The sequence below is a fragment of the Podarcis liolepis genome (genome assembly GCF_965112155.1).
Source record: "Podarcis liolepis genome assembly, chromosome: W".
Lineage (NCBI taxonomy): Eukaryota > Metazoa > Chordata > Lepidosauria > Squamata > Lacertidae > Podarcis > Podarcis liolepis.
This window is the reverse complement of record NC_139568.1, coordinates 12786762-12809669: the sequence shown is the minus strand read 5'-3', so window position 1 is coordinate 12809669 and position 22908 is coordinate 12786762. Positions and strand designations below refer to the sequence as shown.

Genomic DNA, 22908 nt, shown 5'->3' with positions numbered 1-22908 from the left:
CTCCCCCACACACCCATCGGTTCTCGGGAATCACATGTCGTGCTTCCGGTGGTCCTTCTCCTTCCATATACTCCGGCTTCCGGGAGAGGGCGTCTGCTCTGACGTTTTCCTCTCCCGGCACGTATCGAATCTCGAAGAAAAACTTGGAGAATTCTTGAGCCCATCGCACCTGTCGTTGGTTGAGTACTCGTGCAGTCCTCCAGTACTCTAGGTTCTTATGGTCCGTGCACACCTGGATCTTGTGCTACGCCCCTATTAACAAATGTCTCCAGCGCCTAAAGGCTTCATAAATTGCCAGCAGTTCTCGATCATACACTGTGTAGTTTTGCTCAGACTTGCTCAGCTTCCTCGAGAAGAATGCGCACGGCCTCCAGCTGGACTTGTCTCCCGGCTGGAGAAGCACCGCCCCTACCGCTCTGTCTGACGCGTCCGTCTCCAACCTTGCAGATCCACGTGCAAGAGCTGCTCTTCCGAAGCAAACGCCTTTTTTAGCCTTTCGAAAGGTTGCTGTGCCTCTTCTGTCCAGACGAACTTCCTTTTGCTACTGAGACAATCGGTGATGGGTGCGGTTAAGTGGGCGAAGTTCTTGATGAACTTCCGATAGAAGTTCCCAAACTCCAGGAACCTCTGCATGTCCTTCCGGGTCTTGGGGGTCTTCCATTCCAGCACGGCCTGCACCTTGCTTGGGTCCATAGCTAGGCCCTTGTCCGACAACCTGTATCCCAGGAACTCGACCTCTCGTGCGTGGAATTGGCACTTCTCCAATTTGACCCACAACTGGTGTTCCTGTAGCCTCTTTAGCACTTCCCGAACGTCCCTCACGTGTTGCTCCTCGTTGTCCGAATAGATTAACAAGTCATCTAGAAAGGCCACGCAATTCTTGTATAGCAAGGATCCCAACACATGGTGCATGAAAGATTGAAAACAGGCGGAGCCTGATTGTAATCCGAAGGGCATAACGAGGTACTCAAAGGCCCCCAGAGGGGTGAACATGGTGGTTTTCCATTCATCCCCTTCCCTCATCCTAATCAAATTGTACGCCCCCCGAAGGTCCAGCTTGGTAAAGATCTTTCCCTTCCTCACCCGGGTTAAAATATCATCAATCCTGGGCATTGGGAAGGTCACGGGTTCCGATACAAGGTTCAAGGACCTGAAATCTACGACCAATCTGGGCTGTTTAGTGTCCTTTTTGTCCACAAAGAACACCGGACTGCCTCCCACCACCCTTGATTCTCTTATGAAGCCTCTTTTCAGGTTCTTGTCAATAAACTCCCGCAACTCCTGCATCTCCTTGTCCAACATGGCGTACAATTTACCCACTGGGAGCTGAGCTCCTGGGAGTAGGTTGATTTGACAGTCGAAGGGCCTATGGGGGGGGTAGTTTATCCGCTTCCTTCTCGCTGAAAACATCCTGCAGGTCAGCGTATTGTGGCGGTACCTTCCCCTTTTCTCCCACTGCCATTCCTGCTACCTGGGCCACGGCTACCCTCGGGACTTCCCCACCGTGACAGTGTTCCAAACAGTGAGCTGACCCAAAGGTCACTGTCCGCTGGTGCCATGCCACCACTGGATCATGGAGCGCCAACCAGCTCATTCCCAGTATGACTGGTGGTCCTGCCAGTCTGGCTACATGAAAGGCAAGGGTTTCTGTGTGTCTGGAGACCCTCATTCTCATGGGGGGAGTCTGGTGCATCACTTCCCCTCCCAGGAGTTCCAAGCCATCAATGGTCGTTACTTGTAAGGGACACTCTAGCGGCATGAGTTGTAACTGGTGCTCCAACGCGAAATCCTTGCTGAAAAAATTACAGGAACTGCCTGAGTCCAGCAGTGCCTTAACCTTGATTGGGTGCCCATTAGGGAGTTCTAGCACCACCTCTATGGCTATGGCTGCTTGGGGGGGGGGGGTCTGGCTTGGGCACTTTTACTGGTTGCTTGCCTGGCTGCTGTGCCCGCTGATCGGCAGCCAAGCGTTGGCGTTTCCCTGCTCCTTAGCGCCCTCCTCCTCACAGTCAGCAGCCCCCACCATTCCTTGCCATGCCTTCCTTTGAGGGCAGACCCTGGCAAAATGCCCTGGCTGTAGGCAGAGGAAACACTTATTGGCTGTTTTTCCCTCTTTCCCCTCCTTCTTTCGTCCTTCGTTGCAGTTTGAAACCCCGCACGCTTGTGCCCCCCCCAATCTCCATTGGTTCCTCGGGCTGGGAAAGTGGCTCTGGTATTTCAGGAATGCGGTTGTCATGCCAACGCTCTCCTCTCCACTCCCGTTTCTCTTGAGCGTGCGCTTCTTGCCGTACTCCAATCGCAAACACAGCCTTAGTCAGCTGATCCATCGATTGAGGGTGGGGCGCGCGGGAAAGTTCGTCTTTCACTGAGGGGGATAAGCCTTCCTCAAACAGCATTTGCACTGGTTCCGAGCCCAGTTCCCACCCCAATTTATGGATAAGCATTGCAAAACGCGACCAGTACTCTCTAACTGTCTGCCCCCCTTGTTTGCACGCCATTAGTTCCCTGCGCGTCACACTCTGCTCCACTCCACTTGCGAACATGGCGTCCATGGCGGCAAAAAAATTTCGAAGATCCTTTAGGGCAGCATTCTGCGTCACCATTAATGGCCGGATCCATTCCCTAGCAGCGTCCTGAAGATGCCCGATAACGTAAGCAACTCTCCCCTCATCGTCAGCAAAGTCATCATACTGCAGTTCCAGCGCGTACTGTACCTCCGTCCTGAATGCATTATAATCTCTTGGGTTCCCCCCCAAACTTGTGCACCAGTCCTGGTACCTTCTTTGCGATGGGGGTGGGCCTTCCCCGGGCATCCTGAGTCCTCCGTTCATCTAGCCGTGCCTCTAACACAGCAAGCTGCTTTTCCAAATCTCGGTTTCTCTCCTCCAGATTTGGCGCTGCCGCTGCTCCCTCTCCGGCGCCTGCTCCTCCGGTTTGACTCATGATGCTGCCTTTCCTGTTGTGGTGCCTGAGCAACGTCAGGGACTGACGGATTGCTGTAATGGGAATTGGGGTTGCTCGTGTGTAAAGGATGCTGAAGCTCTAGGCAACGTTACCTGGCTAAACCTTTCCCTGGCTGGACAGCCCTTTCTCCATGGCTGTGTCAGTCGCTGGCAGTATCCGTCAGTGGGCGTTTCCTGAACTTCTTCCAACATAAAAATTCCTTGACGCCAAGTCTCCGCCTAGCCTCCCTGCGCGGAAGCTTTCTGCACAGAGTAGGCGTAGCCAGCGGAGGTCCTGGACTCTCCCCGCTGGTCTCTGTGAAAGAGTCTTGGAGACCTCTCTCCGAAGTCCTTCCCTGATCCCCTTCCTCCCCGGTGTCACGCTGATAACCTTCCCCAAAGGGAGTGTTCTCTCTCCCTCTACTGGTCCCTTCTCCTGCATGGTCGGGGAGCCTTACCTCCACTCTTGGCTCCGATGGCAGTTCCCTGACAGGTATGGATCAGGGACTGGATGAGATTGGACAAGCAAGAGGCATTAGAACTAGAAGGACATGACAACAGATTTGGTTGGCATGCATACTTATGGTACAGGAAAGGGAAGATTCATAGAAGCTTCTACAACCATATAATCAGAAAATCATTAATGAGAGTATGGGAGAGATATAAAGACTTATTGGAACAAAAGACTCCGTGGTGGCTTTCACCACATGAAGCATTACTGCTCAAACCACTTGGAAAGAAAGGAAAATGGCTCACATATGCTGATTTATTAAAGGAACATGATGGAAAATGGAAATTAAGAGATTATGATGAGATCAAAGACCACTTTCAGAGTTGGTTGCATTATTGACAACTACATGAAACATATAAAGAAGACTGTAAGAAAGGATTTAGTTATACTAGATCTAGGTTTCAAACGGAAGTGATTGAAGGGAACGTGAAACTACTATTAGAATGGGAGACGAAAGATGAAGAGGTAAAATCAGTTATGATTAAATGGGCACAAGATGTAGGTCACAACATTATGATGGAAGATTGGGTTGAATTATGGAAAACTGACTTAAAATTTACAGATTGTTCCCTATTGAAGGAGAATTACATGAAGATGATGTACAGATGGTACACAACACCAGTGCAGTTAGGGAAAATGTACAAAACTAGTTCAAATATATGTTGGAAGTGTAAGGAAAAGGAGGGAACATTTTATCATATGTGGTGGGGTTGTAAAGTAATTTAAAAAATTTGGGAAATGATATACAAATAATTGAAGAAAATGTTCCATTTAACATTTGTTTAAAAACCCGAGGCATTTTTGTTGGGGATTGTATGATGGCAGCCCAACCCAAAACTCCGGACAAGCTGGGCGAGGGGGCGCATAAAGATGTTGAAAAGCATCGGGGAGAGTATCGCACCCTGAGGCACTCCACACACCAAGGAGTGGCGCGATGACAGTTCCCCCCCAAGCGCCACCCTCTGTGGCCAGAGAGAAATGAGCGCAGCCATTGAAGGACTGTGCCCTGGATCCCCACGTCAGCAAGGCGGTGGTCCAGGAGTTCGTGATCGACCGTGTCGAAGGCTGCTGACAGGTCTAGAAGAATCAGCAGCCCCTTGAGGCATTTTTGTTGGGGATTGTAGGGAAAGACCTGCCAAAAACGTTGAAAAACATCTTCATGTATGCGATAACGGCCGTGAGAGGTCTGGTAGCACAAGGATGGAAGACTGAAGAAACCCCAACTAAAGAATCATGGCAAGAAAAATTGATGGACTATGCAGAACTGGCAAAACTGACATATAAGCTACGGGACAAGGATAACTGTGACTTTAAGGATGAATTGGAACCCTTTACAAAGTATCTGAAGGCGCAACAAAGCGAACTGGACTCCTTGGCAGGTTTTGAATAAACATTCACAAACTTTTTATTGATAATAATCAGCTAAATAGTTTAAGGATCTATACAACTTTGTAACATGCAGAAAACAGCATTCTTAGAGAAACCAAAGATTGGAACTGAGGGAAGTCGGGGGTGGGGTGGGGTGGGGGGATAGGTTTTATGGGGGGGGAGGGGGGAGGGAGGAAAAATGGGGGGTGAATAAGGATAAGTTTTTGGAAAATATGTTTTGTTATAACTTTGAATAAAAAAAATTAAAAAAAAAGGAATGGAAAAAAAAACCTACCAATAATACCTAAGGAAAAAACTGAAATTTTGAACTCACCAATAACAGCTATGGAGGTGCAACAAGCTATACAAAGGTCAAAACTGGGAAAGACACTGGGCCCAGATGGTCTCCCAGCTAATTAGTATAAAAAGTTAGAACAATCATTATTTCTTCCCGTGAAAGACCTAATGAATAATATCCTGACAAATGGAAAGCTACCCAAAACCTGGAAGGACAGCTTTATTACTCTTATCCACAAACAGGGAACAGATGACTCAAAAATGGCCAATTACAGATCCATTGCACTGCTAAATAACGATTACAAGATATTTGCGGACATTCTTGCAAATAGATTAAAAATGGTGCTGAAAGAGATAATTCATAAAGATCAAACCAGATTTCTTCCCGGACGATTTATGCAATCCATTATTATGTTGCAAGGATTTTAAAGTACCTGTGACCCACTCAGATTGTGTCCAAGAATTGACAGACGCAGCAGTGGAAAAAAAGATAGCCCTCCTATGCAACATCTGCTATAATGGGGACATTTGTGGTTAGCATTTTCCTGTTTTTAGCTGCTAAGGACCCTCCCTGGACAGGAGGAAAGTGCCAGGACATCAGATTTATTGCTTCCCCCTTAGGTTAGCGAGACATTGAGGGCATAAGAAGAACAAGAGGAGAGAACTGGGGCAAAGGTCATTTTGGATTTTTCAAATCTAAGCATTTTGCTACAAGCTCTGCAAAAGCATTCATGATTCAAACATGGATATATAAAAATCATCATAAAGATATATGGTTATATGGATAACTGATTATATGGAAAGCATAAGGGTAAAATTCATCCATTAGATGTGTGATTAATGTGTTAGAATATCTGGATATTAAAAATTGATAAACCAGCAGCTATTATGTTGGTGGACGCAGAAAAAGCTTTTGATAACGTGTCCTGGAAGTTTATGAAAAAATTAATGGAAGAAATTGGACTGGGTGAAAATATTTGTAAAGAAATAAATGCCATCTATTCGGAACAATATGCAAAATTAATCATCAACAGAAGAATTACTGAGGAGTGCAAAATAAACAAGGGAACCAGACAGGGCTGCCCACTGTCACCACTGATATTTATCTTGGTGATGGAAATCTTGAACAATCAGATAAGAAAGGATCAGCTTGTTAAAGGCATCACTCTGGGAAACAAAACGTATAAAATTTAAGCTTTTGTGGACAATTTGCTTGTTATGACTGAAAACCCTAAAGAAAGTTTGAAAAGAGTGCTGGAATTGATTAAAGAATTTGGAGAAGTGGCAGGCTTTAAGCTGAGCTTGGGTGGGTGAGCTTGGGGCCCTGCATGACTGTGTGTGTGTGTGTCTCTGTCCGCCTCAACATACCCTGTCCTCCCTTTAAAAACCAGGCGTTTAATTTTTCTGTTTTGTCGCTGCCTTCCTGGCTGCCAGTACATCCATTGTTTTGCACCCCCCCCCCATATATAACACAGTCCATGGCAGCCACACGTTGTGATTTAATGTCGGCCACCACTTATAGGAGCTAGGGGCTCTGGTTAGTGCAGAACAGGATTTAAAACGCTAAATACATTTGGTTCTGTTTGTCTGCAATTTATTTTGGGCTCGGGTCACTCGCGCCTGTTTGGGAAGCAGGGTGGTTGTGGGTTGTGACTGTCAGGAAAAAGCACCAAGGCAAAAGCCAGCTCCAGATAGCTGGAATGCAAAACAGGATATTGTGGTTTGCAGATGTACTGTTGGAGAAAAGGTGGAGCCTATTCTCTGTACTGAGCACCGGATGTTAGCTCAGTGTGTCATCTGACCTGTGCTGGAAGTACAGGGGAGGAGTGTGTGACTCTTCTGATGGAGTCTGAAGGGAACAGTCACATTTCTATGTACTGTTGAGTGACAGGAATAAAACATGTAGAAAGGACTCCTGTCTGTCTCATTTCTTCTCCCTGTGAGAATATGCAGGGAGGGAGAGAGAAGCAGAGGGTGTGTTCTTCTCACGACTAATGAGAAGAATCGCCGGGTTTGTTTACCTAGCCTGCCGAGGTCGCAGACGGACGGTAAGCACAGTATCTCGCTCAATTGCCTCGGGGGAGGCCAGGTACCTCTGCCTGTGAGCTGAAGGTACTAACATATGGCAGCCTTCGGATGGTTGCGATCCATCGGACATCTGCATGAGAGGCTGGTGGATTGTCCTCCTCTGCTCCAAGGAAGAAGGCAAGCGTCTGAAAGAAGCCAGAGGCTCAACAGACAGCTGGTGGAAAGAAGAGGTGTTTTCCAAAGCAACAAAGTTCAAGGTATGCTGCACATTTCGGGCTAAAAGTGTGAACGCAGGATGATTAATTCCCTGTTTCATAGGAGCTGCGTTTTGGAAAAACAAAAGCTCCGGGAGGAAGAGGCTTGCAGCTTCGAAGCTGAAGCCTACATTCCACAAATTCTTGTGGTTAAGATAAGAAGTCCTGAATGCATTGTTGCTAAGTAACGGAAAGTTGGAAAGTTACTGGCAAAGGGGCTGGACTGTGAGTGTGAGCCTGGGAAAGTGAAACAAAGTCATAGATTGTTTTGGCTACACGTTTAAGAGCTCTTGGAGGGACTTTCCATAGCAGCCAGCGTGTAGCTGCCAGGTGCAAAAAACATAAACAGCTTGCGGTTTTGCCTGCCTGACTGAGAAAAGAAAAAACAACTGTTGGATTTTACAGCTTGTTTGAAAGTGAGAGACGCTTGGCTTCAAGATGGATGCCAAGAAAGGGGGAGCTCTGCCTTACCCACCTCCCTTAAACAATGACAATTATTCATCTTGGTCTGTAAAGATGAAGGCCCTGCTGCAGAATCAGAGGCTTTTTGTTGTAATTGAAAACCCCATCCCTGCAGCACCAACCAGAGGTTGGGAATCACAGAACGTGAGGGCCAGGACTGCTATAATTCTGTGTGTCTCAGATCAGCAGCTTGTGCATATTCAGCATTTAGAAAATGCGGAAGAGGTTTGGGACACGCTGCGTACAACACATCAGAGAGATGCTGGTTCTTCAGCGTTGCTGTATTTTAAGAAATTGACCAATCTGAGACTTGCGCCTGATGGAGATGTTCAAGCGCACCTGACAGAAATGAAGTTTCTGCGTCAACAGATGGTGGAACGCAATTTCCGTCTTCAGGAGGAAGTGTTTTGCTTCATGATGATAAACAGCCTTAATCGCACCTACAAGGTTGTTGCCAGTCAGCTTGGTTCCCTACCGGCCGCACAGCTAACCGCGGAAAGGGTGTGTGCTGTGGTCCTGAATGAACACGACAGACTTGCTGCACTGGAAGTGAAGGACAGGGGGAGGGAAGAACAGAGTTCTAATTTCCCCACTGCTGATGCTACTATGGAGCATGGAGTAGCAATGAGTGCTGTCCGATGCTACAATTGTGGACAGACTGGGCATCTACAGCGAAACTGTAAGAAGCCGCGCCAGTCAAGAGGAGCAAAGAGCAGCTCTACGAAGCCTGAGGCGTCAGGCAAAAGCCGTACCAAGTGCCAGGTGAAACCTGCAAAGGCTATGATGGCGAAAGGAACCACGCCAGATGTTGGGAACTCGTTCATAATCGACACGGGCGCGACCGTCCATATGTGCCCACACAGACAATTATTTTCGACGTTGAAGAAGCAAAGCTTCGCTGTGAAACAGGCCAACGGTCAAGAGTTGGAAGCGACCGGAATTGGAACTGTGTATCTTGAGAGTCTGAACTTGACTATAAGTAATGTTTACCTGGTTCCAGAACTGAAATTTAATCTGCTGAGCGTGTCGCAGATTGCGAAGAAAGGACTGAGACTGACCTATGATGCTAAAAGCTGCAAGATCTACAAAGATGGAGAACTGTTTCTTACTGCCAAAGAGAAAGATGGACTGTATTTGTTGACATTTGATCAAAGTGATTACATGAAATGTAATTCTTCTGATTCTAACGAAATCTCTCTTGCAGGTGTGACCAGTGCGAGCACCAGGAAGGTGACGAAGAAGGTCAACAGGGCATTTCAGCGGGTGTATGCTGATGTGATTGGTCCTCTAGAACCATCTAGGGGCGGTGCACGATTTTACCTTTTGTGTGTGGATTGTTTCACTAATTATTCTTGGGTTTATATGATGGAGAAACCGCAAGAAACTTTAGAAAAGTTTCAGGAGTTTTGTGACAAGGTTAAAAATATGCATGATGCTAACATTGATTGTCTTTTCACAGATGACAAGCAAGTTTTTCTGTTACAGAAGTTTCAGAAATTCCTGGATGGAAAAGGGATAGACCACAAAATTGCTGTTTCGCAAGAAGCGTGGAACAGGGGGGTCTGTGTGAGAGTGAACAAAGAGTTGCAAAAGGGGATGCATGCGCAATTGCTGAGTTCACATTTGCCACATGAATATTGGGCCGAATCGCTAGCGTCCTATCTTCATGTTTGGTTGAGAAAAGTCTCAACAGAGTTGGGATGTTCTCCTTTTGAGAAGCTGTTCAATAGAAAACCTTCTGTTGCCTATTTCAAGGTTTTCGGGTCTCATGTGAGAACAGAAGCTCCAGGTGGAGTAAAGAATGCCAGAGGCATTTTTGTGGGATATGAAAAGGGTCTCTACAGAGTAATTTTGTCTGAATCTGGTCAGGTGATTCTCACAAAGTTTCTAGAGAGTGCTCCTGAAGCAAGAGCGGGTAGTACAGACATTTCCCACAGGTGGCAATTCAGATGATGATGATGATGATGATTTTTCTGATGTCACAGATTACAGTGGTACTGATGATGATGACACTGATAGCTCAGAGAGTTCAGTTGTAACAGTCATTGAGAGGAAATCTCACACAATGGATAGACCTTCACAGGTGAAGGAAGAACCACAGTTTGCCATTGCTACTGGTTCTCAACAAAGTCCAGAGGTTGAACCAGTGAACACAGAGGATCAGAACCTCATACGCAGGTCTGAGAGAGTTACAAAGGGTGTACCACCAAAGAGGTACTCAAAAGAGTTTGCTAACTTAGCTGTTGCATGTGTTGCTATTGTTAACAACTCAAAGCAAGTTAAAGCAGTGTCTAAGTCAGAGACAAAGACACAACAGAGAGTAGCTAGCCAAGGTAATGCAGAAGCACTCATTCCTTGGAAGCCAGACAACCAGAGAGGTACACTGGTGAAACCAGTGGTGGGGAGTTCCAAGGGTGGAACTGAAACAACAGGGGACTGTTATATGTATAACAACTGTTTGTTCTCTTCTCTGGATCATGTTTTGCCAATTGATGCTTTTGGGGGAGGATGTCAGGAAAAAGCACCAAGGCAAAAGCCAGCTCCAGATAGCTGGAATGCAAAACAGGATATTGTGGTTTGCAGATGTACTGTTGGAGAAAAGGTGGAGCCTATTCTCTGTACTGAGCACCGGATGTTAGCTCAGTGTGTCATCTGACCTGTGCTGGAAGTACAGGGGAGGAGTGTGTGACTCTTCTGATGGAGTCTGAAGGGAACAGTCACATTTCTATGTACTGTTGAGTGACAGGAATAAAACATGTAGAAAGGACTCCTGTCTGTCTCATTTCTCCTCCCTGGGAGAATATGCAGGGAGGGAGAGAGAAGCAGAGGGTGTGTTCTTCTCACGACTAATGAGAAGAATCGCCGGGTTTGTTTACCTAGCCTGCCGAGGTCGCAGACGGACGGTAAGCACAGTATCTCGCTCAATTGCCTCGGGGGAGGCCAGGTACCTCTGCCTGTGAGCTGAAGATACTAACAGTGACTTGGTCCCCTCCCCCATTATTTTCCCCAATTGTGCCGTGCAAGAGTCCGCTGGCTGCTCCTGCTCATTTCTCTTCACCACGTGTGGCACGCCCTTTTTGTGTTGTAAAAAGCAGGTCATGTGGTTGTTATATGGGGACATTTTGGAAGCTGGGACCCACGTGGTCTGGTTCACTGGCCATTTTTGTTGTGGGCAAGTGTTGTTTATGTTAGGATATAGTTTCCCTTCCACCTTAAAAGAGTCAGGCATGGTTGTTGTGTGTCACATGCCTGTTTCCTTCCTGCTCACTGGGAGTTTCCATTTTGTATATAGCTTTTGTTCTGGCTGTTTTCCTCGGCACGGATGCAAGCAGACATGTTTTTCCTTTGATCTGACCTACGTTGAATAAAGCTGTAAATATGCTCTTCTGTCTGAATCTTCTGTTGCAGAGACTGCTGAAAAGGGTGTTCATGAGTCTTGGAATGTGTCTGAGGCTCGTGTCGCTAATTGACTGATGCTGTTCTACGGGAGACCAGGAGATCATCCAGAGACGATGTGTAGGCCTGCCTGATGGCTTCGTCTCCCTGGTGTGGGAGTCATAGCCATGGTAAAGGCTTGTAATATTGCAGGGTGCCCCCTGACCTCGGCTGACCAGCACTCTGAGCTTTACAATGTATTGGAATGCATGACCTCATATGGAGTTATGTCCCCCCCCCCTGGGCAGTGTAACCCTATATCGTTTGTGGGTGGGTTAAAGCCTTGACCGGATGTAGGTAACGTGAGACATTGGAATGCAGCCATGCGGCTGGAGAGGACAAAGGAGAAATAAAGGACTGGAGGAAGGGGAAGAAGTCTGATTGAGCTGCCCTCCGTCTATGGAAATATTGCTAGCCTCTGGGTCTTTATTTTATGCTTAAAAAGCACCATTTGTATAACGGCTGGCTCCGACAAGTGGTGCCCCGTGTGAGGCTAACTTAAAAGAAGAGGCTAACTTAAAGAAAAGAGGCAAAACTTGAAGCAAACAGTCTGAGGCAGACTAAGAGGATTTTAAAAGAAACTGTGAGAGGATTTTCGATCCAAGCAGTGGTTATCATCGGCTCACTACATCCGGCAAGGATTGCAAGCGCTAATCATCTTAAAAAGATCCCGGTGAGTTCGATCCCTTCTATTATATTGATTTTTGAAAAATGGGCAGCTCCTTGACTACTCCCCAACAGAAATTTTTAAAAGACTTAAAATGTCTCCTCTCCTCCAACAAATTGGAAGTTCCAGAGGGTGATTTGATACAGCTTATTCTGTGCATTGATGAACATTATCCCTGGTTCCCTTTGAATGGAACATGTGAATTGAAACTTTGGGACAAGATTGGTGAACATTTTCATGAGCTCCCCAGCATCAGTGCTCGGATTTTAAATGCATGGTGCAAGGTTCGATATGCTATGGGCTCCTTATCACCAAAAATATCTCCCTGGCTGCATTGCCAACACAACCTTCAGCTTCTTTAATTCAACCTTTTGTGCTGCCATCAGTTCCAATACTTGCCCTGCCAGCACTTCCAGACCCCAAACCTCCGGATTACAGTTCCTCACCAGAGGACCCAATCCTGCAAAAATACTGTGGTCTGGCTGGCAATAGTCCAAATCTTTCAGAGGCAGGACCAGCTACCACTTTTCAACGTGCAGTCCTTGCCTGTTCCTTAATTCAGGATACTATGGCATTCCCTGTTATTGTGCCCCCTGCTGGTGCTCCAGCAGGAACTCAACCTTTTGAGCACCAACCTTTTGACTTTAAAATCTCGAAAGAGCTCCAATTGTCAGTTAGGACAAATGGACTTCAAGCACCATTCACACTTTTGGAAGCCACATTGGCCCAGCCTTTGGTTCCAGATGACATCAAGCTTTTGGCACGTACAGTTTTACCCCCATCAGCTGGTGTATTATTTGCTCATGAATGGGAAATCGCCTGTCGTGGTTATGCTCCTGCTTTACTGCAACAAGCAAGAGGGAATAATCCAAATCTTACCCTCGCAGATGTGATGGATGCTATGATGGGGCGTGGGCCCTTTGTTCAGGCTTCAGTACAAGCCACACTGCTGCAGATCTTATTGAGGGATTCTGCTCTTGCTGCTAAACAAGCAATGAGAAAAATCCCAGAACCCACCAGTATTCAATCAAGGTGGGGTTCAATCAGGCAAGAGGCAAGAGAATCATATTCTTCCTTTATGGACAGGCTGCATACAGCAGTGAGTCATCAAATTGAAAATCCTGAAGCCAAACAAATAATTATCAAACAATTAGCCTTTGAAAATGCAAAAGAGGATTGTAAGGTTGTGTTACAACCGATAACACACAATCCTGCCACAGACACAGCAGCCATGCTTCGCATTTTTCAGTCTGTTGGTACAGCCACCCACAAGGCCCATTTGCTGGCAGCAGCGCTCAATGAAAACCAGCCTGTAGCCACCGATACAACGTTTCCAGCGTGGCAAACCAGGATCACCGATACCTCAGTGTGGGTAGAACGGTGGCCTCCACCAAAAGGAAAATCCACAGCAATGGCACCATCTTGTTTCTGAACAGCTTATTTCTGAACAATTTACTTTCGGCCACATTGAACCATCTTCATCCCACTGGCTCCAGCAGACAGGGAACAGTTTGCTTTTACATTGCCAGTATATCACAATTCGCAACGATATCAGTGGATTGTCCTCAAGGCATGCGGAACTCCCCTACACTTTGTCAACATTTTGTGAGTGAAACATTGAAACCTTTCCGCATGCGCCACCTAGAGGTGCTGCACACGAGCTGCACCTGGCCGTATTTGCTACACCGTTGTTGCCAACAGGAATTTTATATGCTCAGGCGGAACAAGAAGAAGACTATCTGCATTATAGAATGGTTACATTTACCGCACATCCCATCGAAGAACATTTATTCAGTAATTGAATCCACATCAGACACTGTTATCAAAGGACATTCACAAGCGATAACTTTAAGCGGTTATGATGTTACCTCAATTTATTTACTTTTCTCACAGACTGAACAGCAGCATTTATTGATAACAAATGCTGCCGTGCAAATTGCTTTAGATGATTTTATAGGTGTCATCATTTTTAACCCTCCAAAGGATGACCGTTTGACATTTCTGAGACAGGTCACCTATGTTTGGCTACCCCGCTTGTCTCTCACACCTCTCCCCTCTGCACTAACCCTCTTCACGGATGGAACGAAAAGTAGGGAGGTGGTGACATGGGAGGAGGGAGGAAAATGGAAATGCTTATTTACCCCTCCACAGTCTTCTGCTCAGCGAGCAGAGCTAGAGGCTGTGATTCTTGCCTTTCAATCCTTTCCTACTCAACCTTTCAATCTTATTGTGGATACTCAGTATGTATATCGCCTTTTTGCTATTTTACCAATATCTTATATAACTCCTTCCTTGGATTCTGACTTGTTTTCCTAGTTTCTTACCCTGCAAGCCTTACTTCAGCATAGAGAGTTCCCTTATAGAGAGCCAGTGTGGTGTAGTGGTTAAGAGCGGTAGACTCCTAATCTGGGGAACTGGGTTCGCGTCTCCGCTCCTCCACATGCAGCTGCTGGGTGACCTTGGGCCAGTCACACTTCCTTGAAGTCTCTCAGCCCCACTCACCTCACAGAGTGTTTGTTGTGGGGGAGGAAGGGAAAGGAGAATGTTAGCCGCTTTGAGACTCCTTAAAGGGAGTGAAAGGCGGGATATCAAATCCAAACTCTTCTTCTTCTTATTATGTTGCACATCTTCGCTCCCACACATCGCACCCAGGGTATTTAGCAGAGGGCAATGCAAGAGCAGATGCGGCTTTGAGGGACATTTCTGCCTTTTCTCTCTTTTCTGATCCTATACTAGGTCATAACACCTTTCACCTTCCTGCAAAAGCATTGGCAAAGCTTTTTTCTATTCCCTTGGCCCAAGCAAGGAATATAGCTTCCCAATGTGCTCCCTGTCCTAAATCTCAGCTGGCCATTCCTTTTGATGCTGTCAATCCTAGGGGCACGTCTGCATTGGCATGTTGGCAGGTGGATGTCACACACACACCTGTGTTGGCTCCACTCTCCAAGGTTCACCTCACGGTGGATACCCACTCTGGATTCATATGGGCTACGCCCATGAGAGGGGAAACAGCTCGGCATGTCATTCAGCACACTATCCGCTGTTTCTCAGTCATGGGTAAACCTGCGCGTATCAAAACTGATAATGGTCCAGCTTATATCTCTAAAACATTTTCAGAATTTTGTATGTTGTGGAATGTGAAATTAACTCATGGCATACCCTTTAACTCCGCAGGTGGAAAGAACACACCTGACGTTCAAAACACTATTGCTTAAACAGCTTGGCGGCCGAAGCATACCAACAGCGGATATCCCTTCAGCTGTTCACCAAGTTCTTTTTGTACTTAACCATCCCTTTATATCCATATCTTAGGACCCATAACCCCGCTGACTTGCATTTTAGGAAGGAGGAGGCACTCCCCCGCCCCTTGGTGGTGTGCCGACGCTTGCCTAATCCTGCGTGGCATGGACCTGTCCTGCTGATCACGTGGGGATGAGGGTACGCGGCAGTGGACGTCGAGGACAAGCCTTTGTGGGTTCCAGCTCGATGCGTGCGGCCATGGCGAGTCTTTAACCGCGGATGCGCCTTCCTAACCATTTGCCTTGCCATCCTTTGCTGCACCGTTATACAAGGAAGAGAAGCAGACGACCCAGTCCAGTTGAAACCACCATATTTCACCTCATCGGCTGGCAAGCAGTTGTCAGCTTCCTACTCTGGCTGGCAGCATCCACGGCTCAGCCAATTTCGAACTATAAGAACAGCATTGTTGAATAAGACTTTTAGGGGAGAAAATTATCATAAGATATGGAGGAATAATATTTTTGTACAAGATATGATTATGTTTACCAGTTTATTGCATGCTTCTAAATGTTGGTTATGTATGCACATGCCACCCTTTTGCGAGTCATTTAGGCATAATGCGTCATGATGTGCCTGTCAATGGATCTTTTCAATTTACAAATATTATATCCCCTAAGCAAAATTTTTGGCCCCCAGTACACTTGACCCTCCATGAGCCTGCACCCATTTATTTTCAAATTAAGGAGGGGAAAGAATCATGGGGCATATATCCAAACTGTCAATATACATTGAATTTCACTTTTAATAGCTCTTGTTCTCTTACAGGAACATACAATGACCAATCTCATGCTATAGAAGTGACACCAGTGCATGGCTAATAAACTAGAAAGGAAGCTACCATGCAGCTTGGAATCAGAATTCTTATATTCTTGGCTTCCGGATGGAAGTTGGCTTCGACATTTATTGATTTTAGTGATCATTATGGTAGTTATTTGCATTATTTTGTGTTGCTGTATACAATGTATTCTTTCTATAATCTCTATATGTACTGCATGGTTCTCCAGTCCACGGCCCGCTTCCGGTCTCACAAGAGTCTGATTAATTAAATAAAGAAAGAGGGCATGTGGGAGTCATAGCCATGGTAAAGGCTTGTAATATTGCAGGGTGCCCCCTGACCTCGGCTGACCAGCACTCTGAGCTTTACAATGTATTGGAATGCATGACCTCATATGGAGTTATGTCCCCCCCCCCCTCTGGGCAGTGTAACCCTATATCGTTTGTGGGTGGGTTAAAGCCTTGACCGGATGTAGGTAACGTGAGACATTGGAATGCAGCCATGCGGCTGGAGAGGACAAAGGAGAAATAAAGGACTGGAGGAAGGGGAAGAAGTCTGATTGAGCTGCCCTCCGTCTATGGAAATATTGCTAGCCTCTGGGTCTTTATTTTATGCTTAAAAAGCACCATTTGTATAACGGCTGGCTCCGACACCCTGGCAGTATCCCAACAACAGGTTATGGGCCCAGATTCATGGCACTTACAGGAGAGTAAGACTGCTGAAGACTGAGAGAGGTATGTGGGGAAAAGCAAGACTTTTCTGATGCCGCGGCAGAGACTTTGAAGTCCAGCAGACTAATTAGGCTGGCAGAGAGAAACAAGCAGGCCTCGTAATTTATGACCTGCCAAAGATAAGGAGCTTTTGAACTGAATAAGGCTCACGGCTGAAGTAAAGAGCTGAAATGGAGCTTTTACAAGCCTCAGATGGGGTTCCGTGCCCAAAGCTTAATGGCCACAATTATCAGACCTGGGCAAGGTACTACGAGGGCCAGTTGAGACAGTTTGGAGTGTAGCACACTGTGTCTGAAGCCCCTCCAGTTCCTCTGACAGATAGATGGAGGGCCGATGATTCAAGGGCCATAGACGTGATCATCTTGTCCGTCTCTCTGGAGGAAATTGTAACACTAGCTGGCAACACGACAGCAAGTCAGATGAGGAATGCTTTGAAAGTAGCCCATCTGGCAGCATTTCCAGCATAGAGTTTGACTGTGTCGGAGAGCCTGCCTGTTTCCCAGATTGCGAGTGGTCGCAGGGATGCTGAGGGCACTGGTTGCAAGCTGCAGGGGGAGCTGACTGTGATGTCATCCCAGGCAGCATTCCAGCCTCCAGGGGGAGCCAAGGAGTCTGCAGCTGAGAGCTCTGTTTCCTGTGAGAATCAAGGTCATCTTTACAGAGACCAGAAGACGAAAGGTAAACAGAGACAAAAGCCTGCAGATGGCCAGGAGCAGGGGGGCAAGCAGAAGCCCAAGCCGATGGAAAACAAGGCTTTGTTTGCTGGCACAGCTTCTCCAAAGGCAGATTTATTGTTGATTCTGGAGCCACAAGGCATTTAACGAAGGATCGGCACCAGGCAGAGGGCCTGAGTATAAGGGGTATTACGACTTAACGGCGTTATTTTCGTTATATTGTAAGGTTCATTGTCACTGCAATGTACTAACAGTTAATTCTAGTAAAATCGCTTTAAAACAGCTAATTCAGTACTTATATGTGCAGTGGTTCTAGCACAGTCAATTTTATAAAGCCTTTTTGTTACACATTTGTTTACATTGAGTTCTGGCACAGTCTGTTTCATACAGCAATTCATTTAATTGGTTTCTATATCACTGAGGCTTGGTCTTCCTTTATGACAGCTGTGTCTCTTGATTTATTTTATTGGGATTGTGTGGCACAGTCTGTTTAATACAGCAATTCATTTAAAATGGTTTCTATATTTTGAGGCTTGGCTTCTTTAATTCAGTTATTTCTTTTGATTTATTTTATTGGGATTGTGGGTGCCGGTGGGCACCTTTTCTAAGTTAATTCAGTTTCATTATTCCTTTGAGTTATCGCTTGTTGCCAGTGGTTTCCTTGTGGTATATTCAATTTAGCAATTTATCCTGCAAATTCATTCTATTGCGGTGCTGTCAGCTTTAACAATGCTGGGCTAGTTAAGACAGTACAGGTAGTGCGTGGTTTGCCAGTGTGGTTTATTGTGTGAGTGTGTATTGTTGAATACAGTTAAATGGCTTCCAAGAGGAAACAGCAAGCCCCAGCCTCTGTCCCTCCTTCAAAATGTTCTAGTTCTAGTTCAAGATGAAGCATTCTTTTCCTGCGTTCTGCAACACCATTCTGTTGGGGACTGTGTGGAACCGTCAACCTGTGGTGTATTCCCTTCTGGAGGAAGAAATTTTGCAGTGCAGACCCGGTGAATTCCCCACCGTGGTCAGTCTGAAAGCTATGCACTTGTGTAGAGTATTGCAGCTCAACGGCCGCAATCCAGTCTCTTTATCAGCGGCACAGACTCACTCTTGTGTTTGATTGAGAAAAGCCAACCATTTCTCGAAAAATCATCCACCAGAGAGAGAGCATATTCGGCCCCGCCTAGACTGGCTACTGGCATAGGGCCACACAAATCTGCATGCACCAGCTCGAAAGGTCTGGTGGTCACTCTTTCAGACCTAGGGTAGGAGCATGTTTTCACTTTTGCCTGCTTACAAGCCCTACAATCAAGAAATTTAGCACATGACTTCATTTTGCACCCCTCAGTGCACTCTGGGATTTTCTTCACGTAACCCCAGGACACATGACCCATTCTCCTGTGCCAAAGATGATGGCACGCATCGTGGACTGGAATGTTGGCACATTGCGCTTGAGCTGCCTCAGTGGTACCTGGACCTGCAAGAGAAGCTTCTAGCACAAACAGCCTATCTTTACATTCCACACTGACCAGTTGTCACCCATCCCTGGAAATGAAACACATGTTATTCTCAAAACAAACTCTGTAACTATCAACAACAGGAGCGGCAACAGATAGCAGACAGCATGATAATCCAGGGACGACAAACGCCTGTATTGACTCCTGTAAGAAATCACAGAACAGTAAGCCAGACTGAGTCAAAGCATGTTTGATTCCATCTGCAAGAGAAACAGATTTTACAGAGGTGCAGTTCCGCAAAAGACCACAAGAGGGCAGTGAGGATGTTTCACCCCTCCCATTGCAAGAATCTGCTGACAATGTTTCAGAAAGGAGGGGGCGGATTTTGCTCATCGCTTCTACCACTCCATCCTGTGAGAGTCTGAGTGTTATTTGTATATAGATAAGGTGACTGCTCAAGCAGCTGTAACACTCATGCAGCCCAGGGTCTCCGATTAGTCTTTAGTTAGTTTATACAGTAGCTGTAGAGAATAAAAGAAGTCATACTTCAGAGCTGTCGTTCGTGTGGTTCATGCTCTGCTGTGCTCCGCTGACTTTTGGAACTGAGTTTGGTGCTCACAGCTCTAAGTTGTGAGTCCACAGCACTTAGACCTGCTCCCTGCAGTGGAAGGTCTCTGGGAGTGCTTTTCCAGCTCGCCTGGCCCAGTCGGGGCTGAAGAGGTTGAGCCTGTCAGCATCGCCCTAGAGCCAGTACACTAACTGGACTCATGCACCTCAACCCCGACTGGGCTAGGCGAGCTGGGAAGCACCGCCAGAGACCTTCTTTCTCACAGGAATAGGTCACAGTGCTGTGGACTCACAGCTTAGAGCTGAGAGCACCGGATTCACTGTCTCAATAATACAGTCGTTGTGCAGCAGAGTTTTGCAGAGTCTTGCAGAGTATAAACCACTCGGAGAGCAGCTCTGTAGAATATCTTCCTTTTATTCTGTAACTACAACTATGATACAAAACTATATACAGAGCTGAATATTCTAAGCATAAATCAATACTACACTGAGAGTCTGCAGCTGCACTTAGCAGCAATCTTATCTCTAGGATCTCCAACACTCTCACTTTCTCCGATATACTGACTGACTGTCTCTCACTCACACACACACACACTGATATGTTGCTGGGCAGAATAAGTAGATAGGCAGGACACGCCTCCTCCTCTCTGGAGAGTCAGCAGAGACCATCAGGAGATCATCAGGAGATTCTTGGGTATGGGAGGGGTGAAATCTCCTCATCCTCCCCCATTTCATCCGACCATTTCAAGAATCTTTAACATAACTGCAATTTACATAAAATACACATTGTGACAATACAAATGAATAAGCAGCTTCTGGAAAAATCTTCACACACATTTCTTCCTCTCAAATGCAAATTGACATCGATTTTACACTGGATATACTCTTTCAAGATGGCGCCGAGGTAAGACGCTCTTATCGGAGCTCAAAGAATTCTTTTAACTAAATGTCTTTGTTGCCGGCTCTCCTCCTTCCTTTGGATTTTATCTTATCTCATTACCTCACTGTGCCTTTGAACATCTTATTTTATCCTCCTCGGTGCCGGGACCCAATGAAGTTAATGAAGTCTTAACGAAGGCTCTCAGTCATCCCCTCCCGGGCATTAAGGCACTCCCTTCCAGTTTCTCATTGACTTTTCGCGATAAACTTACTCCAAGGATCTTTAAGGACTTCTAGTGGGCTTTTAACTCTAAAAACTACAAATTCATAAAACTACAAATTTTTTTCCCCACCTCAAACTTCGTGGACCCCCCAAACTACCCAGTTGTCTTAACAAACTGAGATGAAGGGGGGGGGGATACCTTAAAGGAGTGCTCTAATTGGATCCAGCTTTATAACTCCCAGCAGCGGCCCAGCCGGGACTGAATGGGAATCGAGTGAGATTGCGACCTGAAAACTTTGGCACTTTATCACTCTATTTAGAAGTCTGATCTCATTGATCTAAGAAGAATCTAGCAATGAGAAGAGCTAAAAGACCCAGGTGTCCTGATATAGAAACTGACGCAGAGCCCTCTGGCTTCAAACAGAGTAATCTAGATAATTACCTGCTACCTCAAAAACAGCACATACTCCCTCCCAAAACTTTCCCCAACTCTTTTCATGGAAAGACAGTTGAAGAGATATCCTCAGGGATAAATGAGGACAAGGCTACTACTCCCATAATCGAGGCACAAGTACTAATTGATAGAAAGGTGAAGCTGCTGGAGGAATGCTGCCTATTGACTGCTCAAACAGTTCAAAAAATCTTTGAACAACTACAAAACATCTCCAAGAAGCTGGATAACCCAGATGAAAGGAGGCAACTTACTCCTTTTTTGACATCCTCAACAAGCCCTGGAGCCAAACAGAACAAATACAAACTTATACCTCTAAACCAGCCAAAAGCCAGAGGAAGCCCCCCTCACTCATTCAACCTGATATTGAGGCCATGTGAGATTGTTCTCCACATTTTTCCATATAGAGGGCCCCTACCTTACTGGGAGTCATCCTTCTGGGCCAGACATCATCTAAATCTGCTCCTAGGCCTTGAGGGTGGAAGTATTGACTTAAAAGCAGTCAAGAGGCTCACCAACGATGGATACTCCAAAAAAGTACTACTAAGATTTGGTAGTCATAGAATCCCAACCAAAATCTTAAGGGAAAAGGCTCATTTAGCCCAGAAAGGAATTATTCCGCGTCGACACTTCGAAGATATATCACTCAGTCCATTGATCGCATCTAAAAGACAAAATAAGATGAACAAGGCCATTCCACCAAAAGCCGACACCTGCCCTACTCCCGTGGAAGATCTCAGTAGACGGGAGAAGCCGCAGCCAGCCTCCCGGGAAACCACGCAAGAAAAATCCAAGCTCCCAAACCAAGCGACTGTAGCATCAAATAACAGCCTCGCTTTTGACACAATAGACTGGACCGTCCCAGAAGAAGAAGATCTGCTAAGTAATTTTACCAAGCTACCAGATAAAGAACAAATAAACATACTTAGTAAATTGACGCAACTACAGGCCAGATTGATCGAAATTCGTCAACAAGATCAACAAAATGCAGTAGAAACAATACATACTCAAACTTTACACTTACCTGCCTCCTCCCCAAAATGCATAATCAAAAAGAGAGCTACTAATGGAACTTTCAAATGTATAGATGCAGAGCTTCAAATCCAGCCTCCTCTAAAATACGAAATGGCAAGGAAAAACTCCAGTAAAGAGACCACAAATTCCTGGCTGAGATATCAAATACTAGCCCCAAACGAAATAGGTACCCTTTATTTAAGTACTACAAAGGACTCTAACATTGCCGAACAAAAGATGACCTCCAACAGACCTGGCACAATGAGCTCAACGCCAAATGAGGCCAAAGAAATGGAAGTAGAGACTGAAAACAGCCCTACTGTCCATAACAGTCCACCAAGCACAGAAATCTCCCAGGAACAAGGAACAGTTAAGGAAGAAAATCAAGAAAGGGAGGAAATTTTAATTCCCCGCACTTTAAAAAAGAACCTAAAAGACCCACCATTACCCTCCCCACCGAAAGCAGCGACAAATGGCTGTATTTACATAAGACAAAATTCCTCGCTGGACTCAATAACAGAACTAGAATGACTAAATGCTGTCAACCAGCCACCAACTCAAAAACGGACTCTACGCTTACTGTCCTGGAATATTGCAGGGTGGGGAAACAAAGGCGGAGACCCAGTCCTAATGAACTTCTTTAAAGATTTTGAATTAATACTTCTACAAGAAACATGGTCAACCAGAGATATTAAAATTAATGGATTCACCTCCTATACGAAACCCGCATTGAAAACAAACACGAAGGGCCGGCCGAAAGCAGGGTTCTGTTGTATGATCAAAGACAACTCAGGGTTTGAGATCAAGCAGCTAGAAAAATGCTCTCCACTTGCACAAGCTCTACTTCTAACACAAAAAGACGATACCTTGCTACTTGTAAAT

General features: G+C 45.9%; 1 protein-coding gene and 1 long non-coding RNA gene across 2 annotated transcripts in view; one reads left to right on the top strand and one right to left on the bottom strand.

Moving 5' to 3' along the window:
- The window catches only part of LOC310697675 (uncharacterized protein), a 476396-nt gene that overhangs the window by 375235 nt on the left and 78253 nt on the right, over window positions 1-22908 (top strand). The window lies entirely within an intron of this gene.
- On the bottom strand, window positions 11411-14319 carry LOC310697855. Its single transcript, XR_014521219.1, has 3 exons — window positions 12810-14319; window positions 11552-12578; window positions 11411-11511 (listed from the first exon to the last, which is right to left on the bottom strand). It is a non-coding gene; the product is annotated as an uncharacterized lncRNA (long non-coding RNA).